Source organism: Cervus elaphus, chromosome 14 (assembly GCF_910594005.1).
Source record: "Cervus elaphus chromosome 14, mCerEla1.1, whole genome shotgun sequence".
Lineage (NCBI taxonomy): Eukaryota > Metazoa > Chordata > Mammalia > Artiodactyla > Cervidae > Cervus > Cervus elaphus.
In genome coordinates this window covers 7667101-7690849 of record NC_057828.1, presented here as the reverse complement: position 1 = coordinate 7690849, position 23749 = coordinate 7667101, and the positions used below count along the sequence as shown (strand labels likewise).

The 23749-nt window shown below is 42.8% G+C and overlaps 1 protein-coding gene across 8 annotated transcripts in view; it reads right to left on the bottom strand.

Moving 5' to 3' along the window:
- SRGAP2 (SLIT-ROBO Rho GTPase activating protein 2) overlaps positions 1-23749 on the bottom strand; it is a 247698-nt gene that overhangs the window by 220862 nt on the left and 3087 nt on the right. The window lies entirely within an intron of this gene.

The following is a 23749-nucleotide window of genomic DNA, read 5'->3' as shown; positions in this document are numbered from 1 at the left end:
GACACACCACTCCCCTGCAGATGCCCTCTATGGGTTCCCACTGCACCCACGGGAACCAATGCAGAGTCCTCTCTAGGCCAGCCATGAGGTCTGACCCCGCATGCCTTGTCCGCCTCACTCCACAGCCCTCTTCCACCTGCTGTGTGCCTCTGGCTGCACAGAGCCCGCCTCTATTCCTCAAACACACACAGCTCTGTGGACCTTCAGACCTTGGCAGCGTTGCTCCCTTGCCCCCAAATCTGCCCTTACAAGGTCAGCCTGGGAGTCATATCCAAGAGGCCTTCCTTGACCACACATGGGTTAAGTAAGTTCCACCCACACCAGTCCCTGCCAGCCACTCGTGAACCTGTCATCTGATTTCTTTTATTTTTTTTCTTTTATTTTTTTGGGGGGAGTGGGTGGGGAGAGCACACCACACAGCTTGCAAGATCTCAGTTCCCAGCCTAGGGGTTGAACCTGGGACACAGTACCGAGAACCTGAAATCCTAACCACTAGACCACCAGGGAACGCCAACATCATCTGATTTTTATTCCCTTCAGAACACTTGACTACCTTTCATTACACTACTAATAGATCCATTTATCTCTTTACTGTATATTTCTCCCACTAAGATTATAGCTCCATGAAAGCAGAGAGTTACTCTATCTTGTGGTATCTCCATTTCTAGCACCAGACCAGAGCCCAGTGCATAGTGGACATGCATCAATGCATGTTTAGTGCATGAATGAACAAATTAATTAATTAATATATTTTAAACAAATCAAATTGAAGTCTTTTAAAAACAGGGTAAGGCCCTCTACTGGGTCCCATAGAGACGGTGTCCTAGTTCACTCCAGTACTCACAAGAAACGCCAACACTGATACACACTTCATCAACAGGGTAACACATCTATAAGACACCAAGGTAAAATCAAGAGCCTCCATCAGGCATTTCCATAATTAATCATCAGCGTTCACAGGCTGAGTTACCTCTAATACCAACTCTAGCATCGATCTGAAGGAAACCTATTCATTTAAACTGACAAAAACATGCTGTTGTTTTCATTTCCATTACAAAGCATGTCAATGTAGCAGAAACACTTTGATTGACTGAACATCTTTCTCTCAATCCAAGTGGCAACTGATCAGCTTACCAAGGGACAAATAAGTTCAACAACTCAAGACAAAGCAGAAGTCTTTCCTCTCTTTTTCTTTCTTTCTTTCCTTATGAGGCGTAAGTAAGATACTATATTTAAAATATAGAAGATTACTAACATGTAACTTAGGAGACATTAAACTGTGACACTGTCATCCAGTTTGTTTGAAATAAGGTAAGACACATATACATGTATGGTATGTGTGTGTATATGTATATATATATATACATATATCTATGCAACTAGAAGAACTAGAACAACAAGTAACTAGAACTCCTACTGTAATCGCCTGTAGAATACATGGACACCATAGTCCAGTGAGTGATGTACCACCTCATCTCTATCAACACCTAATTCCTGCTCCTACAGAGAATAAATGAGATGACCGAACTAAAAGCATTTTGAGTCTCTGAAAGAAAGAAGCTATAGAAATTCTGAAATTACAAAAAAAAGAAACTCAAATATGGTCTCTGAGGGCGGGGGGGAAAGACACTGCATAAAAAGAAAGGCAAGGTGTTAACTGCTGAAGAATCCTTCAGGTTGAAGAGAGCCATCCTTCACTACCATCCTGTCTTCTTTTCAAGGATCCCCAGTGATCAGTCCCACTGTCACAATCACGCTGTTTATTCGCGGCTTTTTGACAGCCAAGATGCTAGGAGTTGCTAGGTGTTCGGGTGCACAGTCCAGCCAAGCAGGCCTGCACAGGTTTCCACCACACCCAGGTTTCAGCTTGGGAGAAATGAAAATGACCAAAAGAGTTTTAATGAGTTGTTAATGATTTAAGCATTCATCAAGATATTCTTGCAAGATAAGACAAAGATCTTCAATAGTAGTGAATGCTATTACACAACTTTGGCACAAACTTAGGAAGCTTCCAAAATAGAACTAAGACTGCAAGATCCTATGGTCCAGCCTTCTGCCCCCACTCAGAAGCAGCCCCATGACATCCCACCTTATACCCTTCCTTAAAAAAATATTCTATTCTTCTCTGTGAACGTCCTGGAACAGAGTATTCAATAGCCTTTCTTTGTGGTTTTATGCTATTGCTTCACAAGCACCTGGCTTCTATCGAGTGTCAACCCTACCTCTCAAATGCTTGCATTTGGACTTAAGCAACTGCTTGAGTTACAGCCCAGTCCAACTGTTGTTGTTGTTTAGTTGCTAAGTCGTGTCTGACCCTGCGACTCCATGGACTGTAGCCTGCCAGGCTCCTCTGTCCATGGGATTTCCCAGGCAAGAATACTGGAGTGGGTTGCCACTTCCTTCTCCAGAGGATCTTCCCGACCCAAGGGATCGAATCCAAGTGACCTGCATTGCCAAGTAGATTCTTTACTGCTGAGCCAGCTGGGAAGCCCTAGTCCAACTGTACTACAGACTAAATCTGAGGAAGCCAAGACTAAACTTGAGTTGTTTCTATAGACAAAAGTACAGTGGTTGACATTAAAGATTACCTAATTGAAGGAAAACTGGTTTTAAGCAGTTTAATAAACTGCTTTTGAACTGTGGTGTTGGAGAAGACTCTTAAGAGTCCCTTGGACTGCAAGGAGATCAGACCAGTCTATCTTAAAGAAAATCAATCCTGAATATTCATTCGAAGGACTGACGCTGAAGCTGAAGCTCCAATACTTCAGCCACCTGATGCAAAGAGTCGATTCATTAGAAAAGATCCTGGTGCTGGGAAAGATTAAAGGCAGGAGGAGAAGAAGGGGACAACAGAGGGCAAGATGGTTGGATGGCGTCACCGACTCAGTAGACAGGAGTTTGAGCAAGCTCCAGGAGATGCTGAAGGACAGGGAAGCCTGGCGTGCTGCAGTCCATAGGGTCGCAAAGAGTCAGAGACGACTGAGCAACTGAACAACAAAAATAAACTCCATGCTCACAGGTCCCCACACTTGATGTATTTTTCAGAAATACCTCCAACAAGATGAGAGGTTGGGAAATGGTTCCCTTGGCTGGTTAAAAAAGAATATCATCATAAAAGAAAAAAGAAAAAAAATCACCCTGAGGAGCCTGCAAACATATATCATTCTTTTAGACAGCATTTTTGCAAGTAGATTTGATTTTCTTTTCCAAACGTATCCAACTTTGGAGGTTTCAAGACAAAAATAGAGGAATTTCTATTTTGCCCAAGAGGAAGGTCCTCCAATTCCCCATTCCTGGCTCCAAAATAAATTAGTCAGTTTTACATTAAGTCAAGACACTGAGACTGCTGTTATATAGGAATGATTCTAGATGATAAGTAAGACTGTTTTTCAAACTATCAACAATAGTATATATTAAATGTCCAGCACTGTGCAAAACATCAAAGGCAGTTATAAAAGAAATATAAAATAGAGCTTCTAAAAAAAAAAATTAAATAGAGCTTCTGTCACCCATACCTAACAATGCAGAGATAGCCCTTAGTTAATTTACCAATAGAGTATGCTGCATAATAAGATTATCTGTAAATTTGTATTTGAAGTTCAAACACATAAAAGGCATGCGAGAGTGTTTCAATTCTCAGGATGGTAGGAAACTGACTTAGCCCACAATGTAAGTGAAATATCCAGAATGTGCAAATGAAACATGATATAGAAAAGCTAGTGTAAGAATAGAAATACAGACATGTATATGGTGCTTTGTTGGCTACAAAGAGCTTTTCATAAACGGAAACTTCACCATGACTCTGTGGATAGGTGGTATTTGGCAGAACATGGTGATAGTATCAACAGTTGAGGAAATGGAGGCATAGACAGCCTAGAAATTTCTTCAAAGTCCCAAAGCTACTAAGTGGCAATAGGACTCTTCACTGGTGCAAAACTGAATAAGAAACAGGTTGTGGAGGGCTTTGCTTTCTTTGTTGTTTAAGACTAATGTCTGAGAAAGAAAAAAATCCATTTCAGGAAGATGAGGACGTACATGGAAACTTCCAGGGGCCCCAAAGGAGACCGAGGGGCGCTCTAGAAGCTTCCAACATTGGCAACAGTGGTGCTTCACTGCTTTCGCTTCCCTGTGGACCTTGTGGAGGGTTTCTCCTTTCAGCTTCATCACCAGTCCATCCATTATGATTAAGGTATGCTGGAGGAGGGTGTTCAGTTTGGGTTTTAACTCATGAAGAATCCACCAACACCAAGAAAGATTTGCAAAGATCTTTGAGAACAGATAAGCACTGGAAAAGAGAAGGGAAGGAAGAAGCGTGATGAAGACAACCTTGCGCATGAGAAAGACTGAGGCAGAAGGAAGGCAAAGGGGATGAGGACTGAGGGGGGCCATTATTCTATTAAGAGACCACAGGCTGGTGCAGAGTCCACGCTCACCTCTGCACCATCCAGCCAAGGCAGCTTGGCTGGACGCAGACAAAGGACGAGGCAGCAGCTGCCACAAGCCAGCTTTGCATAAATGTGGGTCCCTGCTCCGCAGTGAGGGTCTCTAGTTTGAGACATCTATAAAGTTAGCAGATGACAACACAAATAATCGCACATCTATACCTGTCACAAAAATCCCTTTAACTGAATAAAAGTGTGAAGAGTTTCATTCATTCATTCATCCAATAAACATTTACTGTGTTCCAAAGCATCATACCGGACGCCAGAGAAGCATACATAAACAGAGACAGTCCCTGCCTTCAGGGAGCTCACAGTTTAGTATGTGAGAAAAGAATGCGAATGAATGAATGCAAAGTAATGCAGCTGGCACGAATGCATTTGAACATAGACCACAGCACCGGCATATTCGCTTTAAGCATAGATGGAGGACAATAGGTTCCCTGATATGATTTACTTGACAGACTTGCTGGTTATCATTTACCCATCTGTACAGAAGCCCACACTAATATTTAGGACCAATCTATGTTATTAATCACATATTTGCCTGCTAAGTCACTTTCTTGATGCCTACCCTGCCCAAGTTGCTGTTTTGTTCCTAAAGGGGAAGAATGGGTGTGCCCATAAATCTTGCCCAAATTGTGTAAGAGCAAATCTAGACTTGGGGCCCTGCAAAAGAGGTTCACCATAACGTGGCATGTCATTTCAAGCATGGCCCAGAAGGTGATTCACCTTAACAAACATCTGGAGTCAACATTATATAGGTCAAGCCCCATTAAAACAAACTCCAGGAGACTGTCCACCATTTTCTGCCACAGCAAATAAAGTCTTAACACATACTTGTTTGCACCATGTAATTTCCAAAGCAGATGCACAAACATTATATTATTTAATCAACAAAGGAATCCCTAGGTATGTTTATTACACGATCATCTTATATTTGAAGAAACTGAGGTCAGCAGAGGTTACAGATTTACTCAGGGCCATGGAGTTAATACAGGAACCCGCCTGCCAATGGAGGAGATGTGAGAGACTCAGCTTCGATCCCTGGGTCAAGAAGATCCCCTGGAGTAGGAAGTGGCAAACACGCCAGTATTCTTGCCTGGGAAATTCCATGGACAGAGCAGCTTGGAGGGCTGTGGTCCATAGGGCCACAAAGAGTCGGACACGACTGAGCGACTGAGCAAGCACACGTGTAGTTAAAGCAAGGGTCAAACTGGAAGTGGTGTGCAAGCCTTCTAACCTCCATTTAGGTGGTTTTTTCCTACCAACCTGTTTAAAATCCAGTTGCTTAAAATTCCTAAGTCAACTGTAGGTAATCCTGGTTACTCAGAAAGGAAAAAAAGAGGAGGATAATAATTCCTACAGTCTCCTTGGATCCAGCACATTGGATAAGAAACAATCATAGGCCATTCTGCTCAAAACAGAAATAACACTAAAAACTCAAAGCCTTTGGAGGTAATCTTGGAATCCACTTAGTGCAACTGCCAATATCACAAATATATTTTCCCATAAATAGCTTTAGCCCGATCTCCTCTCTCAACAAATTCCACATCACAATCTCTAATCAAGCCCTCTATCTCATCATTCCAGAGTTACTCAAATTAAGATGATTAGCCACTTCTGCTTCCACACCTTGAAACAGCATGGGCACCACCCAAGCCATGTAGTGCTGAACTCGGCCTCTCCCACACTCCCTGGGATGCTTTTAAAATAACTTGTTCCTCTGCCAGCTCTTCATCAACAATGGGAGTTCAGGCCGTGGAGGGTGGTGGCAGGGTTTGACTTGCCTTTTCTTTAACTCACAGGCTGACCCTCAGATGGGGCCTCTGACTGAATCTCGGGGCAGAGAGAGGCTTATCAGAGAACAGGGGAGCTCGGAGCTACAGTTTCTCCCTTCCTTGTTTAGCGTGCTCATCCCCTACAGGGAGTGGGTAAAGAAAATGCTATTAATTCCTGAACACAAACAGTAAGTCCCCTTCAAGGGAGAGCATTTCTCAAACTGAAATAAATGCAAAGAAGCTGCAAATGAGGTCAGGTATTTGGCAAGTACACGAGGTGTCATCTATTTCACGGTTTCTCTGCAATATTCCCAATTTAGAAGAAAGGAAAATGACAGATTTAATGAAAGTGGGGTGGAGGCAGTGGGGAAGGGATGGCCCTGTCATTTGCCTGATGCAATGCCTGCTTGAATGGAACTGTCACCTCCAGCTCAGGATGTCTAGAATAACGCTCCCTCTCTTGGCAAGCGCAGCGACCCTGACTTCCCCTTGTCTATTTCTGCCATTGCCACCATCATCCTCTCTGTCTACCAAGCTAGAAACCCCAGGCCCTCCTGACTCTTACCTTGGCCCTGGCTCCCACACCCAGCTCTCCTATTCTCTCATCTGAGTAGTGTCTCCAGCTGTAATGTGGACAAACACAGCACTGCCGGGAAAAGAACAAGCAGGCTTGGGAGCCTAAGAGAGCTGGGCCTCAGTCACCACCCCAGACACCTGTCACCTCGGATCATCTGTCTGAGCACCGCGTGCTAGTTCAGTAAATGGAGAACTGTATTCCCCCTGTCGGTGACATTAAGAATAGGTCACATTTAACAACTAAGGTGTTGGAGAAGACTCTTGAGAGTCCCTTGGACTGCAAGGAGATCCAACCAGTCCATCCTAAAGGAGATCAGTCCTGAGTGTTCTTTGGAAGGACTGATGCTGAAGCTGAAGCTCCAATACTTCGGCCACCTGATGCGAAGAGCTGACTCATTTGAAAAGACCCTGATGCTGGGAGGGATTGAAGGCAGGAAGAGAAGAGGACGACAGAGGGTGAGATGGTTGGATGGCATCACCGACTGTACGGACGTGAGTTTGAGTAAACTCCGGGAGTTGGGGATGGACAGGGAGGCCTGGCGTGCTGCGGTTCATGGGGTCACAAAGAGTCGGACACGACTGAGCGACTGAACTGAAGTGACATTTAACATACTCAGAGCACCAGCCTCCGGGCTGGGCACAGACCAGTAGCGTGCAGTGTGTGGGCAGGAACGGGTCTCCCTTTCCAGCCCAGAGCAACTAAAGAGTCTCTCTGAAACAGGACTGCATGGCCCTGTCCTTCAACCCCGACAGCCTCTATCGCTTTGACCGTTTCAGCGCAGGGCAGACTCTGGCTAATCCTCAAGATCATCAAAATCCATCTAGCCCCACCTCACTCCCCTCTGCTCCAGCCAGCATCTACTCACTCACTCACTCAGCAAACATTTCTGGGTGCCCACCACATGCCAACATGCTGCTGGATGCTGGGAACGTGGAAATGAAAGGCTGCCCACCCTCAGAGAGCTCAGAAGCGCCTTTCTGGTAGGGAGTGCGTGTCTGCGGGAAGGGCCTGGGGCGGGGTGCGGGTGGATAGAACCATCATTGTGTTTCGGTGTAGGAAGGGAAGCGGGAGGGGCGCGCGTGGGGGGGCTGTGGGACGCCACTGAGGGGGGCACACACAGCCCCTGTTCTCTCCTCCTGCTCCCCAGTGAGCCAAGTCCTCCTCCGAAAGTCAAGGTCCTATTCATTCTGGCCCACACCTCTCCCATCTCCGAATTCCTCAAGTTCTCATCAGCACTACTCATTTTCAGTCATCCACTGGCTGATGTCATTTCTCGTATTGCTGTTGGCTAAATTATTTTTTAAACTACTTTTGCATACGCTGGTTGTTTTTCGCCACGGCTTTAAGCAACTGCAGAGGATACCCACTAGATTCTAGACAACTCTAAATCTTTTGTGGAACCAATACACTAATTATGGGTAACATAGGTGATTTATTCAGGGTTACTGACAATCACAAAATCCTGTATTACTTGGCAAACACATTCTCCCCTCACTGCTAGGTCCTGACTTCTGCGTGGCTTACCCTTGGAATTCAACCCAAAATGAGAGAGGAGACCTCCAGCTATCTCTGAAACACTTTCCAAGAAGAATTTGCTAAAACTATAGTTTTAAAACCTTCAAAGAAGCTTTTAAATGTAAGAAGCTCTTCAAATAAAATCTGAGGTGGACACCCAACATAGCAAACACAGAAGCAGAGCTGATCTGGCTGGAGTCCTGATGAAAGTCTACAGCTGCCTACCTCAGGAGGTAACATCCGGCTCTTCATCAGCAGCCCCTGTCGCACCTCCCAGGATTAAACACCACTAAGCATGGTGGCAAGCTCATTTCGCCCACAAATACGTGTAAATTCAGTACATGGCCAAACATGACCTTAGAGATTAATGGAGGAAAAGATGGCCCCTTTCAACACACAGATCAAAAGGTTAGCCATGTGGAACAGAAAATACAGTTAGATCCCAGCCTCACACCATTCACAAAAAGAAATTCTGCATTTATGCAAGTCAGATTTGTGAAAGGTGAAACTTAAAAAACATTTAAAAGAACACAAAGGAGAATATCCTTATGATATCAGGATAGGAAAGTTTATATGTATGTGCATTCTAAAATAAGCTGAAACAATAAAGGATAAGCTAGACAGATTTGAATGTATACATCAAAGAATCCAATAAAAACTGAAAAGATAAGCCAACTCTGGGTGAAGGTATTTGCAAGCCATGTCACCAACAGAAGATAAGTAACCAGAATATATAAGAAACACCCACATGTCAATAACAAGTAAAAGAAAGATCAACTAAAAAAGCTGTTTCTAGACTTTAACTTAAGAACTACTCTGGGTATGTTTCCAGCTCAATTCTCCTAGAAAACACAGTGAGGTGGTAACTTGTCCCACTTAGAAACATTTACATTTTAGTACAGTTTATAGTGTCTGGTACCATATATTATCTCAGTTTATCTATACAACTCTAGGATGTAAGCAGAACATATATTATGCTACTTTATTAATGAGGAAATCAAGACTCAAGAAGTTATCAGTTTTAGGAATATATATTACTTCCTAAGTGAAGTCGCTCAGTCCTGTCCGACTCTTTGCGACCCCGTGGACTGTAGCCTACCAGGCGCCTCCGTCCACGGGGTTTTCCAGGCAAGAATACTAGAGTGGGTTGCCACTTCCTTCTCCAGGAGATCTTCCCGACCCAGCAATTGAAGCCGGGTCTCCCGCATTGTGAGCAGACGCTTTACCATCTGAGCCACCAGGGAAGTCACTTCCTAGTGAAGAGCAAAATCTAGATTCTTCACTGTCTAATCTACAAACTTTTCATTAAAAATTTTACCTACACTCTTTTAAAAACATATCTTCACACAAAAATCTGTACCTGAATGTCCAAAGCCACTTTATTCATAGCAGTCAAAAACTGGAAACAACCGAGCTGTCTGTCCCTCAATGAGTAAATTCGTAACAAACTGTGGTACATCCATACAATGGAAGGTATACAATGTCTGCAATTAAAAGGAATCAACTAAAGATACACGCAACAACCTAGGTGGATCACCAGGAAATTATGCTGAGTGAAAAAAAGGCCAATCCTAAAAGGCTGTATACTATATGATTCCATTTATATAATAATCTTGAAATGATAAGATCATACCACAGGGAACAGACTAGTAGTGTTTCCAGGAGTTAAGGAATAAGGACTAAGGGAGGTGGGATGAAGTGAAGGGGGAGACAGCACTACAACAGCCCAACTTGAAGTGATGAGCGTTAGTGATGACTAACTGTTCAGCATTGTAACTATATCAATGTCAGTGTCCTATCATTCTGCACAGTGTTAACCATCGAGGGAAACTAAATTAAGGTATATGCAATCTCTGTATTACTTCTGATGATTGCATGTGAATGTATAATTATCTCAAAATAAAGTATTTCCAAAAAGCCCAGCAAACAAAAAGCAAAAAGGCCTGAAATCACTCTGCCCTGCTATATAGCACCAGTTAAAGGTTAAATGAGATAAAGTGTGGAAAGGCATTTCTCAGACTGCCAAGTGCTCTATTAACACCAGGAGGTAATCACAGTCCATTCCCTCCCCCGACCCCCCACCCCTGGCCCCCACCAGCCTTATCAATGTTACTTATTGTCAGACTATTCTCTTCCTTCTGGGCCTTCTGTATCCCTCCACTGTAGTCCTACCACATTGTATGATCTGTCCATGCTTTTTAACAGGCTGAAGCTCCTTGAAAGCTAAAACCTTGTTATTTACCTCTACATGCCCACAATCTAGCACATACATAGCACACAGTAGGTGCTCAATAAATGGATGCTGGATCGAAATTAGCTCATGATTTCCTTGTTCAATACAAGGTGAACCAAAACTGGTGGCACTGAGGAGGGGAAGCGACTGGGAAGAACACCTTGGCAGCCGTGAGCCAACACCTTGAGAGTTTTGTCAATTACCTCCTCCTTCCCCTGGATCCTGAGAACCCAAGTGAAGCAAAGGGCTGTCCAAGGGCGTGGCGGCAGAAGCAAATGATGAGTTCAGTTCATCGCCTCCTTTTTTATCTTGTTTCAAGCTCTGCAAATGAAGGAACTGACCATTTAGTTTGGGTCACTGGAATAAGATGGAAAGGTAGGCTCCAGTGTACTCTTCTGGAAAAAGATTTTAAAGGCTAGATGACAGACCTTTTCCTGACATGATTAGACTGAAGAATTGCCCAGGGCCAGAAGAATATACTAAATGATCTGTCAGGATCTCTCAGAGACCTCACACTCTCTGCCCAGGCAAAAAGGTGTGGCTGGTGGGGTGGGGAGGGGGTTCCCGTGCCCTGAAAACAACACTAGCTCCTTACTCCTCCTCCAAATGGTTTCAAGCATTAAAAAAAAGAAGAAGAAGAAGAACACAAGCAAGTGCTCTGTTGCTCCTAATGTTATCGGATAATTTTTCAAATTCTTACTCAATTACATATCACAGTCTTATCTTCAACCTCCACAGGCCAAATAGCCCTGCTTTCACATCATGCCCACTGAGCCTGCAGAACACAAGTACCCCTCCCAAGTAATTCCAGCTCTCATGAACATGAGATCGTTTTACATTAAGTTTTGTTAAGAGAGAGTGTGTGTGTTTGTGTCTCCTAGGAGGAGCAAGACTTGAGGCAATGGAAGGTTAAAAACTTGGGAGGTTTGTTTCTGCCTGGATAATGATTAACCTTTTGCTGGTGAATTCAGAAGAGCTAGCATTTCTGGACTGGCAGTCCTCCCTGGCCCAAGTGGGAGAGAAAGCTCATGGGCACACATGCCCCGTCAGAAAGAACTAACTGGCATTGACCTATGTAAGACTGGCAGTGGGAGCACTATGGTCATTTTAAAGACTAGGTGTTTTAAAATTGTGTTGTCACTGGTCTTAAAATATCCAGATCAAGAACCTCTTTAATCAAAGCAGCAGATATCATCTACCCAAAATGCTTCAATGTTTGTTTAAAATTGCTGACAGCAAAGAGCTGAGATAACTTACATCACCACAAATCACTGAACAAATAAGAGAGATCAAGAGATACAGCACAACTGACTCCAAGGATGTCTAAAACACAAAGCTTATTAATGTCATTTGAAGACAGAATCTTACACTCATATGTGAAATCTAATTTTTTTAAATTATATAAATGAACTTACTGACAAAACAGCAACACACTCACAGATTTTGGAAGTAAACTTATCATTACCAACAGAGAAACATGGAAGGAAGGGATAAATTAGGAATTTGGGATTAACCTATACATACAATAGATAATCAACAAGGACCTACTGTGTAGCACAGGGTACTCTATTCCGCATTCTGTAATAATCTGTATGAGAAAAGACTGAAAAAGCATGAATATGTATATGGATAACTGAATCACTCTGCTGTTCACAGGAAACTAACACAACTTTATAAATCAACTCTACTCCAATAAAATTTTTAAAAAAAGATGAAACCATAAACCAGAAGTAGGAGAAGTAAGTAGGAAGAACTACAATATCTGTTCTCTGGTTTCTAGCCTTCTCTCAGGACAACTATCAATGTGAAAACTCTGTATGTCAACTCATTTGAAGATAACCATTTTGGATCATATGTTCTAAAAATGACGAAGCAAGGAACCAGTCATCTATCTTTCTACTTTATAGCTGAGAATCCCAAAGGTGGAAGGACTCATTCAACACGACGTAGTCCTCCATGGCCCCACAGCCCTCCCTCCCTCCCTTGAATGATATTTTTTTAAATGCTATAATGATAAAAATATGAGCTGTCATCATTAACAGTACCCATTTTAAAACAACAGACTGTTACTTAGCCTATTCATTAGGTGAAGAGAAAACAAACATAATCGTGGAAACACTTCCATTCTGTATCACAGCATACCTCAACACACTTCTCAAAGGAATCCCTTTACTGACAAGAGCCTACCATATGGAGAGGAATAGAAGATGCAAGAGGCCACCCCGTATCCTGGCAGAGCCTGGAGTCACTTACCCCAAAGCTCAGATGTTTATATCAACGCTACTCAGTTCCACATCCACACCACCTCCCCCTAGTTTGCCCCAGCCCAGATGTCAGGAATTTAAAACCTCTCACTTCCTTCTTTCTTTAATTTTAATTAGAGACAATCACCCAACTTCCTTTTTCTTTTAAATTCAAGCTTTGCACACAACATAAGTGACTATAATACCAAGAGTTACACAAGTTCCATCTCTGGCCCACCAACACTGATGAGGAACACTATTATCAGGACAGGCTTTTCTCAGTTTGTAAGTTTCTGAGCTTACTGGAATCCCTAGGTTTACTATATCTATCCTGATTAAAGCATTTACTGTCCCCAGTAACCCAATCACAAGTCCACCTCTGGGCCCATCGAGGCACTATCAAAGTGTTACTTGCTCAGTCGTGTCTGACTCTTTGTGGCCCCATGGACTGTATCCTGCCAGGATCCTCTGCCCATGGGATTCTCCAGGCAAGAATACTGGAGTGGGTTGCCATTTCCTTCTCCAGGGGATCTTCCCGACCCAGGGATCGAACCCGGGTCTCCTGCATTGCAGATGAATTCTTTGCCATCTTAGCCACCAGGGAAGCCCTTCAAGTCACTACCCCTCCTCTCAATTTCACACCTGGATGAGCCACCACAGGGGTCTACCCTGGGTTTATGCAGTAGCCACACAGACATGGCAAGCCCTGAGACTGGGGAGAGGGTCATTCAGAGAATACAACGGGTTTTATACTTACACGTGTGCCTGCTTAATGGGAGCAAAATTGTCATCTTCAGTATCTTAAATAAGCAAAAATAATGAACCATGAAAGCTGGGGAGGACCTTAGAAATTTTCTAATTTTATTTTCTTAGATGAGAAATCAAAGAGGTGTCTACTAGGCAGAGACTTAGACCACAGCATTTAGAACTCTTTTTTTGCTTTAAGATACTAGGAAATGAGAACAATCAACTAAATATCTACAGCATTTCACAGTTTCAAAGGCATTTCAAATGAATTCTTTCATTGGAGCCACACAACAATGCTTAGGCGGCTTGGTTCCCCACTCTGCCTTTATCCCTGACTACCTATGTGCTTTGGAGTAAGTTATTTAACCTCCCCGTGTCTCATCTGTCAATTGGGGATAATAATAGTAGCTACCTCATAGGCTGCTGGGAGATTCATGAGTTAAGACTGTACCTAAAACATTTAAAGGGCTTACCCGGGGGCTCGGTGGTGAAGAATCCACCTGCCAATGGAGGCGACGAGGATTTGATCCCTGGGTTGGGAAGATCCCCTGGAGAAGGAAATGGCAACCCACTCTAGTATTCTTGCCTGGAGAATCCCATGGGCAGAGCAGCATGGCGGGTTACAGTCCATGGGGTCGCGAAAGAGTTGGACAGGAGTTAGCAACTAAACAACAAAAGCAGTTAAAACACAGTGGAGACAGAAGAACTCACTCTGTGCCAGTCATCTTCAACAACATCCTCAATCATCAGCCAGGGCCGAGAACTGTTATCTTGATTTTACAGATGAGGAAACTAGGAATTTTGAGACCTGAAGTGAGTCCCAGAATCACAGCAGCAAATGGCAAAGCCAATCAAGAGCCAAGGCTTTCTGACTCCAAATCCAGCACTGTTTCCCAGGGGACCACGCAGTCCTGTAGTTCAATTTGTCATGGCCCCACAAAAATACTGCTCCAAAACAGGTACCTCAGTCAAGATGCTTCCTCAAAGAGCAGCTTACTCTGACAAGAACTAGTTCAACTATCCTCAACCCCCGCCCCAAATAAACAAATAAACACAAGAAAAACACTAGTGGGGAAAGGAGAGAAACTGTTATCCACGCCTCAGAAACAGGATGCGTTTCTCAGAGCTCTTGGCACATCCCTGGCTCCGAGGCAGCTCACACTCCTGGCCCCTTTGTTTTCGGGGCTGTCTTCCTGTGGAGCCCACAGCTGATGAGGTCACCTTCCCTAGGGAGAGCACTCAGACCCTATCCATCACACTTGATTCGAAAGGCAGGGTCTGGGCTCAGGCAGCAAAGACAAGGTCCCAACTTTGACAGTGCCTTCTGGGTCACCTGCCTGATGATTAGTACATTTTTAGAAGAAAGGTCAAAAAAAAAAAAAAGGCTTCGCCTTCTCCCTAACAGATGGCATCCTAAAATACCCACAGAAATGGAGAAGGCGCACGTCCCAGCTGCTTCTCCTTCCTCACGAATATATATTTCAAGTTCACAACCCTTCATTCACAACGTATAAATAAAGTCAAGGGTACTTAATACCAAATGACTTGAAAAACCAGAGGGGAGAGTTTTTCTGTTTGTCCCTTTGGACCTTTCTTCCCCTTTTACTGTTGATCATGCCGCTGCTTCCAATGAGGCAGCAGCTCTCCAAACCTATGCATCAAAGAAGAATCCCAGCAGTTCTTATTCAGGTCAAGTCTGTTTGAACTCCTGGTCAAACACACCTAAACTTTCTCAAATTTAGACTTGGAATATGGGTTTTGAATGATGAATAAGTCCTGGAAAAATGTAGAATGTGTTTTGCTTCGATTATAGAAAATCTTACTTTTGTTTTCAACTCTTTGGAATTTCAGAGTTAATAATATTTTCCTAGATTTTCAAGGAAAGAGACATGACTAAAGAGCTCAAGTATAGCTCTAGGGCCATGATTCTAAAGGGAGAGAGCAGAAGTAAATAAGGAAAACTCACCCTCATTGGGGAGCCTCTATAGCGCAATATAGTTTGTACCTGTCCCTGTCTAATGATATTATTCACAATGCTTGAGCTACTTTGAATTTCAAATAACGTTAACACAGGAGAAGGCTTGTTACTGGAGTAGGGAGAGAAATGCAGAAGCAAGGCATCCTGGCATTGTCACATCCAACCTCAACTCAGAAAAGGGTCACGTTCAATTTATAAGCATTTATTCATTTCCATGCATAGAAACATGGAAACAAATAAAAGACAATTCTGTCCACGAGGTACTCAGCTAGTTGTAAATAATGAGCTGTAAATGAAGGGATTACAATGTAATATGATGAGTGCAATATAAAAAGAAGCACAAAGAAACTGCTGAGGAGATGCTGAGGGTGGGTTGATCAGCCCTCTGCAGAAACACTAAGGAATCCTGCTTGGAATCCTGCCCAGGGTTACTATGCAGAGAGTAGGGATAAGCAGGGAAGACTTCTTGGAGGTGGGGACATCTGAGCTGGGTTTTAAAGGATAAGTTTTCCAGGTTCAAGGAAAAGGACCCATTACAAAAGAAGACACAGCATGGATAAAGCATGAAGCATGAAATAACCTAATGCAGTAAGGAAATGAGAGGCAGTTTAGCCTTCTAGTAGTATAAAACATGAACAAGGTAAGTGGGCAGTGATGGATGTAAACACTCTTTCATGCTATGACCTCAGCAGAACAATTAGCTTGCTTTTTTAAAAAAATCACTTTGGTGGTATTATGCAAGATTTATTGTTAAGATCAAGTTAAGAAACTATTTTTTAAAAATATTACCCGTAGTAGTCCAGGTCATTCATTTATGCATTCATCATCACAGCCAGTATATATATACTAAGAGCCACCATTTAGGCTACAACCCTGTTCCATCTGAAGGGACTCTCCTTCCCCCACATAAGACTTACTTATTTAGAACTTAATATTTGCCATACACGGAGCTAGGAATTTTACACACATTCAGAATAAATCAGCAAGGTAGATCTTATTATCTCTATGTCACAGAAGAGGAGGCTTGAAAGAGAAGTTAAGTGAACAAGGATGTAGGGGAAGGTGGTGATGGTGACATGATTCCTGCTAAGGGCTACTTTCAAAGCCTATGCTCTTTGCATTGTACTCCCAAACCTCAAAACATTCCCACCAGAAGCCTAGGAGAGGGGAGAAGACTGAAAGACAAATACTGAAAACCTTAGGCAGTATAAACTATAGTGCTATGTGAGTGAGTGAATTAAGAGACAGGGGTCATTTCTCAGCAGTGTGACCAAAGAAGGCATCCCAGAAAAGCCGGGCTTTATTAGAAGGGTGAGGTTTCAGTAGGTGGAGATGTAGGGCTGGGCAGGGATAAAGAAGTATTCTGAGAACAGCACTCAGAACTTGACTTGGGAGGACTTCACTGGTGGTCCAGTGGCTAAGACTCCTTACTTCCAACACAAGGGGCCCAGGGTCCAGCCCTGGTCAGAAGACATGATCCAGCATGCTGCAGTAAGGCTGAAGATCCCATGTACTGCAAGCAAGACCCAGTGCAGTCAAATAGATAAATTAAATAAATAAATATTTTTTAAAAAGAAGAGGAAAAACTTGACTCTGGTGATAGCGAAGGTTCTAATTCCTGTTCCATCATTCACCAGCTACAAACCCTGGGTGAATCACTAAATCTTCTACACCTCATTTTCTTCATCAGCAAAAGAGGATAATAACAATATATTCCTCCTACAGTTGGTGTGCATTCCAGTATTGTTGCCTGAGAAATCCCAAGGACAAGAAGATCCTAGCAGGCTACAATCTATGGGGTTGCAAGAGTCGGACATGACTTAGCAACTAAACCACTAAACCACCACAGTTGGTATAAGAATTAAGTACATTAAGCCCCAAACAAACAGCAAAATATTAGTTAATAGTATATGCATCTGAAGAATGGCAAATAGTCCAGACAGGCCTCTAATTCATTTTAAATAAAATGAAAAAGTGTGGTTGAAATGATAGGTTGCAGCCGTATTGAAGACCAAGTAATGTTCACCTTGGAAAGTTAGTCTCTATTCAACGGACAATAGGGAATCAGTCATTAGGGGAAAGAAACCATATTCAGACAATTCTGAGCAGATCTCCCCAGGGGGCTCCCGGCCCCTCCCCTTGGCATCTGGCTCATCTGTGACCCCTTCAGAAGAGGCCCGGGGCCCAGGGAACTAGTTAAGCAAGGACTATAGGAAAAGAGATACTGTCACGCTTCAACTTGCAACATAGCCAAGATTTTTTTTTTCTTTCTTCCCTTATCCTGTATCCTCCCTCCTAAACACACAGTAATGGCTGCGGCATAATTATTAACCCAACTTCCCTGTAAGACTGTTTTTATTTACTAAGGTTAAATAAAATTTCCAGGCACCAATCTAGGTGGCTTTATTCATTACCTTTTAAAACTTGGTAATATTCAGTTTTTACTTATTAATTTTTAACCTAATATCATTTCTATAATATGGTATTATACTATTCATTTATTAACACACTATGATGAAGAAATTTTGTGACGGTTTCTTTCATTTATCTTGATTGTGATAGTTTCGTAGGGAAATAACATGTCAAAGTTTATCAAATGTATACCTTAAACATGTGCGGTTTATTATATGTCAATTAAACCTCAATAAAGTTGTTAAAAATATAATGAAAATTTAGTCATTTATGTAGTTATTAAAAGGTATAAGATTTTTATTAATATACAATGCTTATATTATGAACATAAATATATATTCATAATATGGAACTATGAATATGTATTTTTTAATGTTAACTCTAAAAATTTAATCGAGACAACTGATTAGTATGTAGAAATGTATATGCAGCCTGTAAAACTTCAGTGTGGACAAGATTTTTCAAAAATAAGAATATATCTATGTTCATAGCAGCATTATTTACCAAAAGGTAGAAGCAATCCAAGTGTCCATGAATGGATGATTGGATTTAAAAATGTATATTATACATATAATTTTAAAATGTGAATTATATATATAAAATGGAAGGAAACTCTGACACATGGATGAACATGTGTCTACAACATGGATGAACCTTTAATACATTATGCTAAGTGAAATAAGCCAGTCATAAAAGGATAAATACTGTATATGCTACTTACAGAGGTACCTAGAGTCACCAAACGGGGCGGGGTGGGGGGGGGGGTATTGTTTAATGGGTCCAGAGTTTCAACTCTGCATTGAAGAGTTCTGTGGATAGATGGTGGTGATGGTTACACAACAATGTGAACGTAATTAATGCCACTGAACTGTATACCTAAGAATGATTAAGATGGTAAATTTTATGATATGTGTATTTCACCACAATTAGAGAGAGAAAGAAGAGAGTTCCTATACATTATTGTAAAATCAGTAAAGGTGTTATTTTGTAATTTTCAGGAACATATTAAGTGCTCTCATTATTTATTTTTAAATCAAACAACTTTGAGGTAACTTTCCCAGATTCCCCAAAAGGCCAGTTCTGTAGCTCACACCAGTTAAAACTATTCACCTGAATTTTATTGCTAGTAGAAATAGAAATATCAACTTCTTTTTCCACACAACATGACATTATATTTTCCTAACAAAGACCTCAGAGGTCTAGGGCCTAAGGTAATCATGACTCTCGTGAAGAAAACCTCTCTTCTGGAAGGAGTCCTCTACAGGTGCCGTGGGCAGCCCGTGTTTATCTCCAGTGAGCAGTGGGCGTTTATGAGCCAGGGGCTGGGCACCTGCTGATTTTAAAAGGGTGTGGACCCTACATTGCAGGGTCAAGTCAGACTCTGTAAATTTCATAACAGAGCAATGATCAGGGCTTGTGCAGGCTTTCAACCTGTGTGGTACATAACTACCAGATGGGGTTCTCCAAAGGCAACTTCTGTTCCCATTCCTCCAGAGAATGCCTGAAACTGGAAAAGTTAAGGACTCCTTACGAACCCCATTTCTAACCACTGCTTCTCTGCACAGCACACAGCAGGCCCAGCTCCTTGTCCACCACCTTCCTCCAGGGCCTTTTAACTTGGAGATACAGAGTATAGGACTAGACTTTTTCCAAGGGCTTCGTTTTCTTCCAGGAGCTCACCTTACCACACAGTCCTACCTTCCCTGAGCAGGCGAAGAGGTGCCTTCCATCATCTCGCAGAAAGATGATGGCATCTGCTTGGGGATTCCAATGAGATGTTTTACTGCAGCTTTTCACAAACTGATTATATTTAAAGCTCCCTTGAGAGATGGGGGCTGGGAGGAAAGAAGCTTCTGAGAAGACCTTTGTTGGCAGGAGTGAAGAACCGCTCACACCTCCCCAGAGAAAAAGCTTGTTTAAATACCAGCAATCCAGATTCCCAAGTGTGTGTGCACACACAATATGTCTAGAGTTTTAAATTTCATCTGCTCTGAAAGGGTCCTGAAAGGGTTAAACTATTCCAGGCAAAGGCCTGAGGCTTTTCTATCAAAATGCTCCAGATGGAAATTACAAAATTTCACTTCTCAGCTCTGTGGGGCACACACACTGTTCTTCCAAGACATTAAAAAAAAAAAAAAAAAAAAAAGACAAGACCCCTAATGTTCTCAAGAAAGAGAATTTGACGGCTCAGCATACAGTGCCACTCTGTTTCAGATGATTCCTCCTGGAATATTTGCATTAACTGTCCATCTCAAGCTTTCTGGGGGATGTAAAAACTCAAGGTATGGAGAGTGTATAGGAAAGGAGCCTTGAACAAGGTCAGGACAATAGCTGGGAGGGTCTGCCATGAGGTGAACTCATCCAAATACCAGCCAGATTACCACCTCTTGTGAAGGTTATGCCCCACACCTTACCACTTTTTGCTGCTCCAATCCCCAAAGAAGCTGACAGAGCAGAGGCCAGAAGGCCTCGGGTTACAACCATGAATCTGTCAAGAATTTCCAGAGTTAATGTATATGAAGAGCTTTGTAAATTGAGCCATGTACAAGTACTAAGAATATTACTGCTTTCGAGTTAGAGATTGAAAGGCATGAACTTTCAAAAGAATCTGAACACCCACAAAGCAGAAACAATGATGGTTTTTAAGAAGGCAGCTCCAAGGCAGGCTGACTAAGGAGGCACGCCCCTCATAAAACCACACTGGGGTATGGTTGGGGCTATAGTCTCAGAAGTCCTTCAGGGCACATGCAAGCAGGTGGTTTAAAGGGAGCCAAAACCACAGACAGGCAGGGTTCCCCAAAGCCCATTAAGGGTCCTATTGATTTAAACCATTCTGACTGAAAAGCAAGACTCAGGACTCTGGTCAGAGATACACAGAACAACAGTGACCAACAGTTAGACAGTTTATCTGTTCACTTTTCAGAATGAGAAACAGTTCTCATTAAGAGACCGAACCAAGATATTTTTCATTACTACTGGAGGAACTTAAACCAGAACCCAGGTTTTATTCCTAGACTCCTTTCTTATCATTACAACTGGCACTTTGGGAGTGAAAAGGCAATGCGGACTGAATGTTCATCCCAATTAAGCAGACCTTACTGTTTCTGGTGGCTCAGACGGTAAAAAATCTGCCTGTAATGTAGGAGACCCAGGTTCAATTCCTGGGTCCGGAAGATCCCCTGGAGAAGAGAACGGCAACCCACTCCAGTATTTTTGCCTGGAAAATCCCACGGACAGAGGAGCCTGGTGGGCTATAGTCCATGCGGTCACAAAGAGTTGGCTGTGACTGAGCAACTAACACTTTCACTTGACTATTACTGAGCATTTACAACTGCCAGATACTGTGTTCAATGATTTTGATACACTATGTCACTGAATGCTCACAACCACCTAGGAAACATGTATTATGCCACCTGTTTTTCAAATCAGTATCCTGAGGCTTGGACAAGTCAGGTAACTTGCCCAAGGAGTGAGGCAAGCGAGTGACAGCACTGAGATTTAAACCTGGATCCCTTTGACTCAAAAACTTGCGCTCCTAACCATCAGACCAAAAAACTAATTTTCTTTTTTATCCTGGCATCTGTAAGAGAAGTAAGACTGGCAGCACGATGAGTCCCACACAACCCATAAAAAGCTGAAACATCATAAATCTGACCAAGGGCTTCCAGTTAGCAGGGGAGCAGAGCCAACCCAAAACCCAGGTCCTCTGTCTCCAAGTTCTATGGAGAACACAGATCTCCAAGATCTTCCATGGGGAGCACGGACTCTAGTTTGAAAGCTTCAAGAGGGAGAGGACTTCGTCTTGTTCACAGCCTCGTTACCAGTGCCCACAACCCATTCAAGGCACTCAATAACTAGCTGATGAATAAAGAAGTGGAGTCCCGCTGCTGTGGTTTGGCTATGTGACCTTGGAAGGACTTCTTTATCCTCTCTAAGCCTCAGTTTCTTCATGCAGTGAATAGAGAATGAAGTAAGATTCACCTCCAGGTTTTAAGTGAAGATCAAGTGAGACAATTCTTATAAAGCACTTGGGACAGGTTGAAACACAATGACCACACAAAATATAATCTATTATTATCACTATTTCTACTATTATCCATTGATACATTTTGCTTTTTAATTGACCCTACTCTGATATGAACAATGATACACTGACCCTACTCTGGTCAAATGACGTTTCATAGTAAATATGAATAGAATAGAACAGATAATTGGGAGTCGATAACCTGCTTCTAGTTTCAGATCTACTACCACCTAGCTGTGTGACCTTGGACAGGCCTCTTAATTTCTCTACACTTGCCTCTGCTATAAATGAGGGACTAAACCATTCAAATCAGTCTCATAAGCATTCATCGGGCACATTCTCTGAGTAAGACATCATGCTCAGCCACCTATAAAATTCTATGATGCTGAATAGTGTCAATGAAAAAATATCAGTGCAAAGCAAAGCAGTCTCCTGCCTGTGGCAAGGCTGAAGAGAAACCCCAAATAGTCAACTGCATTACATCATCTCAAAGAGCAATGTTTGTAAATATACGAAGTGTTTAATTTTGAGACACTTGTGAAAAATCCTTCACCAATAGAGAATCAGCAGATGCAATTCAACACCTATCGGTCCTGAACCTTCCAAAAAACAAACGTGTGAAATCACTTTGCACCTGAGTCAAATGGCATGCTTCTGGAGAGAAATCTGGGAAAGTCAAAGTTATTAACACTCCTCCCTATGGCAACAGTTAAGAATAGAAGGTATTAAAAAAAAAAAAAGGATGACATATCTGGTTAAAACTGCAGGGGGGATTCCAACAGCAAACTGCAGTACATCTGTAGGACACTGAGGCCAGTAGCCTATTGTTTACAGAAATAAGCCGGGATTATGAACAGTGACAAGAGGCCAAGACCTCAATTATACCTCACAGCCACACCTCTCCCAGTCCCAGCTCAACTGAAGCTATCCATCAGTCAGGTCCCCCAGTTCTTTGCAGCCCAGTGGATAGAAAGTCCCTCAGGGTACTCCAGCATGGACCAAGCTGATGACATTACAAAGATCCCACAGGCACAACGTGGACCTCAAACTACCGTCCAACCTTCCAAGAGATAAAGCAGCTGCCCATTTCAAACTCTTGCCCTACTCACACCCCCAGCAATCCTAAGAGGGGAGGCATGGCCTTTTCCAAGTCCTCTAGGATAGGAAAAGGTCTCCTTGCATTAGCGCAGGGAAAGAAGGAGGGGCCCCTCCCTCTGCACTCCGAAACAAAGGAAAACCCAGAGCTCCAACCATGTGGTGTAACATTCAAGGCCACCCACCTCTCCCATTCCCCAGCTGAGGTCTCAATGGGCTAGAGCCACATGGCTCTTTCTAGTGACTGGCCAGGAAGGGACAGTGCCTTATACAACCACAAGCTGGGGTTCTATAACGGGCAGGAACCCCTTCTATGGGTATTGCTGGTTAAAAAAGGCTATCTGGGAAGGGGTTTTGATTCATGCGCCAAGTCAGGCAGTGGAAAAGATGTGCCGACAGGTCACTTGTTTTCTCTGGGTCCACATTCTGCTTTACCCCTCATAATTTTGCAGAGAGGTATGAGGGCCTTTCAACACGCGTATTCTGGAGCGGAAGACAACAGCACAGAAGGGTTAAACAATTATGTCTTCCCATTCTCCGGAATCAGCACCACCCAGCAACATCCCAACTGCACTCAGGTTTAGGTGAAGGTGGAGACTGGGTGTGAGTGACCTTATTCTTTCTGTTCTCAGATCTCAGACAGAATGCAGACAAGCAGAGACCAGACAGGTACAAGGTGCACCCAAGGTGGCTACAGACTTTCTG